This window comes from Hemiscyllium ocellatum (genome assembly GCF_020745735.1).
Source record: "Hemiscyllium ocellatum isolate sHemOce1 chromosome 27 unlocalized genomic scaffold, sHemOce1.pat.X.cur. SUPER_27_unloc_7, whole genome shotgun sequence".
NCBI classification, from domain to species: domain Eukaryota; kingdom Metazoa; phylum Chordata; class Chondrichthyes; order Orectolobiformes; family Hemiscylliidae; genus Hemiscyllium; species Hemiscyllium ocellatum.
Genome location: NW_026867516.1, coordinates 994,486 through 1,002,817, shown reverse-complemented (window position 1 = coordinate 1,002,817; position 8,332 = coordinate 994,486). Strand labels below are relative to the sequence as shown.

General features: G+C 45.8%; 2 non-coding genes across 2 annotated transcripts; both read left to right on the top strand.

Moving 5' to 3' along the window:
- The first annotated feature begins 221 nt into the window (after positions 1–221).
- trnan-guu (transfer RNA asparagine (anticodon GUU)) lies at positions 222–295 on the top strand. Its single transcript has one exon. It is a non-coding gene; the product is annotated as a tRNA-Asn (tRNA).
- A 3,291-nt stretch (positions 296–3,586) lies between these two features.
- trnan-auu (transfer RNA asparagine (anticodon AUU)) lies at positions 3,587–3,660 on the top strand. Its single transcript has one exon. It is a non-coding gene; the product is annotated as a tRNA-Asn (tRNA).
- The last annotated feature ends 4,672 nt before the right edge of the window (positions 3,661–8,332 follow it).

The window sequence follows — 8,332 nt, the reverse complement described above, 5'->3', positions numbered from 1 at the left end:
ACAACGGAGATCAACAGTTCATGTCTGTTCTGTTTCTTCCCCCTCTCTTTCTGCAGAGGGTGGCATCAGACTGTCCCCGGTGTCTCCACAATGAATGTCCCAGGCATTATTAAGGAAAAGTAAAAGTGATAGACGACAATTGTAATTCTAGGTGGGGCAGGCTGAATTATGAATTCACTAATAGCCTCCCCTAAGCGATGGCGCAGCTTCCGACATCGCCTGTCTCTGTGGCGCAATTGGTCAGCGCGTTCGGCTGTTAACCGAAAGGTTGGTGGTTCGAGCCCACCCAGGGACGCTTAGTTCGCTGCTCACCCTTCGCTTCGCGGCTGTGTGAACTGTAATGGGATAAGGCGAATGATATCCAAACGGAAACCTCCTCCACAAAGGGGTTTCTGAGTTGTATTATTGTCTAACGTTAGGGACTGCGGATGCTGAGAACCCGAGACAAAAAACGAGAAACTCGGCAGGTTTGACAGCACCTGTCGGAGAAAACGGAATTCTGAAATGCTGCGTCTGATTCTCTTTCCATAGATGTTGCCTGACCTTCTCCGTTCCTCCTGCAATTTCTAGATTTGGTTTTAACTGAAAGTTCATTACATCTTTTGCGATGAAACACCTAGACTCGCAGTGTCCAGATATTTAACCCTTTCGAATCACTGAAGTGAATAGATTCAAACAAACTCTGCGATGATTCACTCTTTCTCAGCTCCGCAGGCAGACAGACCTGGGAAGTGAAGCTGTCAGTGTGGTTCTGTATTCGTGGGCTGAGTGGTTTATGCGATGGACTTGAAACCCATTGCGGTTTCCCCACGCAGGTGTGACCCCTGCCGACTACAAAATGAGAAATGTCGTCGACAAGAAACGGAGCTTGCTCCCCGGCTTCTTCTTTAAGATTCAAGTCAGTGGAGGGGGAAAAATATTTCACTCACATTGGGACTGGTGGGAATCTGCAACCCACTGCCTGTTCGGGTGGAACAAGCAGATATCCGCAGAGCTTCTTTTGATACAAGTGTCTGCAAATGAGACGAGAACAGTGAGGGACATGAAATCGTGATCGAAATGAAGCAGGCACCTGAGGACAAGGGTGTTTCCTTTGCCAGTGAAAGATACTGCTTCACAAAGTTGGGACTGTGGAAGGGAAGCAGTGACGCTGATTATCTTTGGTTGTTGACCTTGTGAATGTTCCCATTGCTGCGCATGTCCGTGTTAGTCAGTTACCAGAGGACAGGAATTCTGCAGCATGGTGGCGTTAGATACGCACAGGGCCAGGGGCGCAATGTCTCCACCTACCTGTTTGAAATGCAGCTCACAGCTTCTTCACACACCCCAATTAATCTTTCTCATTGTCCTGAAGCCGGCATACGGTTTGAATTCCCGATCTGCGGGAATGAGAATCTTTTCACTGTCTCGCGTCAATAAATGTCCCTCAGAACATCGGAGTCAAGTCACAGCGGAAGCTGAAATAGCCTCACACGCTGCTCACGGGCACATTTTACTTTCCCCAACTCAACGCCTCAACCACTGTGGCTCCTGGGAGTGGAAAGGAAACAGTCCCCAAAACCAGTCTTAGTTTTGTGAATCTTCAGAAAATAAGCAAACCTTCATCCCTTCGGATTTTCTATCCTGGGCTGACAGGGATGGGTTTTTGTCACTCTTTTGTCGGATATTGCAAGTGGATGTTTTGCAGAAAAGCACCACAATGCAATCTGATTAATCAGGACCTGGATGTTTTCGGTCTTTGGATGTAAGTGTTGTGCTCCAGAACTTTGTTGTTCACAGTTTATAATACTTTTCTTCCCAGTCCCCTGTACCACTTGTCGAAAATGCTTAATTTGCGTCTTGTAATCCTTTCACTGTCTGCTAATGAGGATAGCGTTTCCGTATTTTACCTAAATTATCTTGACCTTGCATACCTCAAGCCTCAAGCTAATTTCACGAGAAACCTTCTCCAGTTCAAAAGCCAACTGTCAATAATGGCTCTGTTTCTTGTCACGTGTCCAATTTCAGATCGATATTGTTAATGTCCCTTTTATTCCATCAGATCCAGGTTTCACTCACAGGGCTAGAACAGAACTGTCACCAAATACATTTACCAATCTACCTTCATCCTTTCGATTGTATTAGCATCATGAACACTTCTCATCGAAATAACTCGAGAGACTTTCATCACCATTTTCTGTGAACAGTTCTACATTAGCTTTGCTGACTTAACACCAATTTTCTTGAAGTGGCTCCTTAGTTTCGAACCTGATTATTCATCTCTCTGCGCACGGAAATGGATCCTTCCCACCCGCTCTGTCCCTCATCAATGTGTGTAGTTCAAATCGATCTCCCATCAGCCTCCTCTGTCCTGATCAAATCCAGGGGAACAGGATACGTTGGGTCTATGGCGCGGACAGGACAAGTCCAGTACTCACCTTTCCTGTTAGAGCAATTCCATGAGAAATTTTAGATCATAACTTTGGGCGTGTAGTTGTGGCCGAATACTTAAGGTGCTGGCGTAGAGATCCTTTGGGGCTCCCCCACCCAGGGTGGTAACCTGCTGGCTATGCTTTCTTCGCCGGCGATTTTAAATGACTTCCTGTTGGTTGCATTATCGCTCAAACTTCACAAAACCCGTCTCAATAAAGTCCCGTTTTCTCGTGTCTGGGAATTGATTGCCATGCAGGAAATTCGAGTTCGGAACAAACAGCGTACCAGACTCAAAACGTCAGCTCTGTTTACCTTTCCACAGATGATGCACGACCTGTCGGCTTTCTGCAGTATTCTCTGCGTTTATTAGGCACAAGTGCTGCTTTTCATTCAAGAACTTCAATTCCTGTCCTCTGGTAACTGACTCTGGTCAGTGGCAATTGGTTCTTCTGATCATTAATCTGCCCATTCCCACCGCGTCTTCTCCCATCATTACCAACAGCCCCAGGAAATCTCCAGTTAACCTTCTTTGCTCCAAAGCGAACATTCCCAACCTTGGGAATGTCTCCCCACAATGGAAATTCTTCATCCCTGTAAATTAGGCATGGCGTACACTTGGGAAGAGATTTTGGCAAAATATTGTCAGTTAGGAAATGGAAAAATGTTCATGAAACAAAACAGAAATCCCAGTCTCCAGCTTTGTGAACCTTTAGAAACTCTTTGGGAAGCGGATTTAGATGAGAATGAAAGATGAACCGTCCGACTGAGCAGAGACAGTCCAGACACCGTCCCCTTGTTGAAGAGGCCGGGAGATTGACTCTGATGTTCTCGGGACATGAACTGATCTGAGACATTGAAATAATTGTCGTTCGTGCACATCGGGAATTCAAACCCCTTCTCGCCTCCGAGCCAATGAGGGAACTCGGGAACAGGCAAAACACTGAAAGGCTCGAAGGGCGACGGTCCCGGAGTCAGAAAACTAGTTCCTCGTGACATGGATGTGTCTGCAGAGGGTGGGATCAGACTGTCCCCGGTGTCTCCACAATGAATGTCCCAGGCATTATTCAGGAAAAGTAAAAGTGATCGACGACAATTGTAATTCTAGGCGGGGTGGCTGAATTATGAATTTACTAATAGCCTCCCCTAAGCGATGGCGCTGCCCCAAACATTGCTTGTCTCTGTGGCGCAATTGGTCCGCGCGTTCGGCTATTAATTGAAAGGTTGGTGGTTCGAGCCCACCCAGGGCCGTTTAGTTCGCTGCTCCACCTTTTCTTCGCGGCTGTGTGCGGTTTAATGGGGTCAGGGAAATGATATCCAAACGGAACCCTTCTCCACAAAGGAGCTGCTGAATTGTATTATTGTCTAACGTAAAGGACTGCGGATGCTGAAAACCCGAGCCAAAAAAGAGAAGCTCGGCAGGTTTGACAGCACCTGTCGGAGAAAACGGAATTCTGAAATCCTGTGTCTGATTCTCTTTCCATAGATGTTGCCTGACCTTCTCCGTTCCTCCAGAAATTTCTTGATTTGTTTTTAACTGAAAGTTCATTTCATCTTTTGCGATGAAACACCTAGACTCGCCATGTGCAGATATTTTACCCTTTCGAATCACTGAAGTCAATGTACAACTCTTTCATGCAGAGCATGTTGCGGGCATGGAATTAGCTGCTTGAGGAAGTCGTGGAGGCTAGTATAATTACGACACTTAAAAGGCATCTGGACGGGTTCATGAATAGGAAGGGTATAGCGGGATATGGGCCAAGTGCTACCAAATGGGACTAGACTGTTTAGGATAACTGGTCAACATGGATGAGTTGGACTGAAGGGTCTCTTTCCATGCTGTAATTCGTGTGACACTGTGGAATTCTCTGCCCAAGGGAGCAGATGAGGCAGCTTCATTAATTATATTCAAGACACAGTTGGATAGGATATTGCATGGAGGGGAATTAAGGGTAGATGGAATGATACAGGTAGGAGGAGCCCAGATGATGGATAGATCAGCCTTCATCTGAATGAATGGTGGAGCAGGCTCGACACGCCAAATAGCCGACTCCTGCTTCTATTACTATGAACCGATAACTCTGCATTTCCCATGGCTAACCTATCTAACCTGCACATCCCTGGACATTAAGGGCAATCCAAATCAAGGCAGGTGAGCAATGAAGTAATGTGAAAAGTGAATGTCAGAGAACAAAGGGACAAGGGGAATAAATGTACTACCAATCAAAGCTGGATTGAAAAGATCACAAAAATTGAAACTAAAGACTGTGTCTGAATATTTGCTGCACTGTAAGAAAAGTGAACGAATTGACTGAAGAAAATAAGTGTGTACAGAGGGTCAGTACAGAGACGTGGTTTTAGGATGACAAGGATTAGACCCTGAATATTGAGGGTACGTGACATTCAAATCAAATCAAACCTTTGGTAAAGGTAGAGGGTTGGCAATGCAAATCAAAGCACTGATAACATGGTAGTCTGATGTCAGTTTGGATTCCAGGTCCTGATTTATCTGTCCTCTGTTGGTCTCCCGTTCCCACAGAGCTAGGTGTTGTCTGTTCTCAGTTCTGCTGGATTTCTATTGAAGCTTTGACACCCCCCGCCAACTATCCCACCCGCCCAACCGCATCCCCACCATCACCCCGCCCCGGCCTTTTACACCTTCCCGAACACGGTGGGTGGTATGGTGGCACAGTGGTTAGCACTGCTGCCTCACAGCGCCAGAGACCCGTGTTCAATTCCCAACTCAGGCGACTGACTGTGTGGAGTTTGCACGTTCTCCCCGTATCTGCGTGGGTTTCCTCCGGTTTCCTCCCACAGTCACAAAGATGTGCAGGCCAGGTGAATTGGCCATGCTAAATTGCCCGTAGTGTTAGGTAAAGGGGGAAATGTAGGGGAATGGGTGGGTTGCGCTTCGGCGGATCGGTGTGGACTTGTTGGGCGGAAGGGCCTGTTTCCACACTGTAAGTAATCTAATCTAATCTAAAAAAACATTCAGTCGATCAAGGCCCAACCCATAATCTCCCAGCCTGTCAACCATCAGACAGAGAGAGTCAACTTGGCTGGAAATAAAACAAGTAAAGTGAAAATGTGAAAATCATTGTCCTCAAGTTTCTCTCTGAGGTTCGCACTGCCTCCATCTGCCCAACACCCAATTCTAGATACTTGAAACTCTTGCACAATTAAATAATGAGAAGTTTAAATCCATTGTGTCCAAATCACGCTGCAAACACCACTCTCCAGCACCACTTCCATCTATCCTCATGCCAAATGTGTGAGGCTGAAGTAGCCGCTTGAAAGCTTGGTAAATGCTTTACCTCTCAGATGAGCTACCAGCTGCATGCCCACACTTTCATTGGGACCACCTCTTCAAATCTCAGGAATAATTTCTGACCCTGCCCCACCTCATTTTATCTGATTCTGAAAATTACACTATGCCTTTGTCACCTCTTGATTTTGATTCTTCTGTCACACACCTGAAGGCCTGAAACATTCTACTCTCCATAAATCTGAGATCATCCAAATTGCTGAATAAGAAACAAATAACTGTGGATGCTGGAAATCTGAAACAGAAACAAAAACAAAAATTGCTGGAGAACCTCAGTAGGTCTGGTAGCATCAATGGGCAGACAGTACAGTCAACATTTCAGGTCCAGTGACCTCCTTTCGTTCCAGGTCACGGCTGCTTCTCTCCTTCCTCACGCTAAGTTCGTTTAATCTATGATTGCTATGCCTGCTGATGCACACAGGTTCCTGGTGATGCAGCAGATCCATTATAAAATGTCAGTCTTTGCCCATAGTCTTGTCCCTCGCTATCTCTATCATCTTCTCCGGCTCTAAACCTCTGAACTCAGGGAGCTCAGTAAATGCCCAACATTCTCATTCAAACTGACATCGAACCCCAGGGTTTCCTGATGAAGGGCTTTTGCCCGAAACATCGATTGCTCATCGGATGCTGCCTGACCTGCTGAGCTTTTCCAGCACCACACTCTAGAATCCAACTCCAGGGGTCTGAAGTCTGGATCTCAGAACAGCACAATTAGTTATAGCAAATAGATGTGAAAGACGTTCAGGTCCCATGTATGAGTAAGATTGAGGAGTGCAGCTTAACAGTCGCAGCAAACTACAAACCACCAAAATTATCACGTGAATGACACAGAGGTCAGAAAGACTCACCACATAACTCCAGTCAAACATTCAAACATTACTCGAGGAAAAGCCTGGAAATGCCCCCCGCCCGTTAAGGCTGCGCGGTGGCTCGGGCGGTGGTTCCCGCCTCAGGTAACTGTCTGTGTGGAGTTTGCACATTCTCCCCGTATCTGCGTGGGTTTCCTCCCACAATCCAAAACTGTGCAGGTTAGGTGAATTGGCCATGCTAAATTGTCCATAGCGTTAGGTGGATTAGGCAGGGGTAAATGTAGGGGAATGGGTCTGTGTGGGTTCTCTTCGGAGGGTTGGTGTTGGGCCTTATAGCCTGTTTCCACACTGTAGGTAATCTAATCTAATCTGTGAGAGGAGTTTCTCGAAACCATCACTGTCAGTGTTGGACCGAAATTGGCATCATTCTCCCTTCAGGCTTACGGACCATCAGTGCGCATGTTCCCAACTCCAGCCCATGTGCCTGTAAGCACGCATTGCGCGTGCTCGTGGGACTCCTGCATTAAGAATGGGGTGCGATAACAATCGCATGCCATGTTGGGTAAATTATATGCCATGGAAGACCGTGATTTTACATCAGACAGAGCGATTATAGATTGGTCGCTGAAAAAAAGTTCAAAATTAATAAACACGGAAATTTTCTGAAAGGTAGCCAAATTCAAGGAAGGGTTTTATAGACTGGAATCTAATCAAGAGATAGGGTTTGTTAACTGACAGAATAACACAATCAGAAGTGAGCTCCAGACGGAAATTTGATCGAGGGAATCAGGATGATTACATCCAGTATAACAGAAAACTGAGTGTGTAATACAGGCTATAATGTAATTGAGGGGTTCGGGATAGTTTGTATATAGAATAACATACTCGGGAATGAATTACAGACTGGAACCTAATCAAGAGGATCGTTGTGATTTATATAGAGAATAACGTACGCAGTAGTAAATTGCATCCTGGAATCTCATCAAAGCACCTTGATGCCACACTGGGTCGAATGTAGCCTTGAGGTCAAGGGTTGCCAATCTCATCTCACCTCAAGGATTAAGCTTTTTTGTCCATGTTTTAACCAAGGCTTGAATGTGGTCAGTACCTGAGTGAGCCTGGTGGTCCCCAAGCTGGTCACTCAGCAGCTCACAGCTGAGAGGATGTTATTCGATATGTTACATAGCATTATCGATAATCGGGAGTATACTGATAGGACGATTAATCCTGAGTTGGATGTGTACTGCTACTTGTGCACAGGCAATCTGGCAAATTTCCAGATTGTTGGGTAGATACCAATGTTGTAACTGCACTGAAGAGCTGAGAAAACTGAATGCAGTTTGTATTACACTCGGAGCAAGTGAATGATCTCTCCCTAGAGTGAACTCATTGATGTGTCGGCAGAAGTGAATTCTTTCACACACTCTCACCAGAATGAATGTGTTGATGTATCAGCGGGTTGTGGGACTATCCGAATCCCTTTGCAAACTCTGAGCAAGTAAATAATTTATCTCCAGTGTGAACTCGCTGATGTCACAACAAGTTTGATGTCCGTGCAAATTCCTTCCCATATACAGGGCACAAAAACAGCTTGTCCCCAGTGTGAACTCGTTGGTGCACAGTGAGGTTGACTGACTGTGTGAAATACTTTCCACAGGAGGTTCAGCTAAACGGTATCTCCTCAGTGTGATAAGCACATTTTTCTGGAAGCTGGAATACACTGTGAATCTCTTTCCACATGTAGAGCAGGCAAAAGCTTATTTCCAGTGTGACTGTATCAATCAATTTC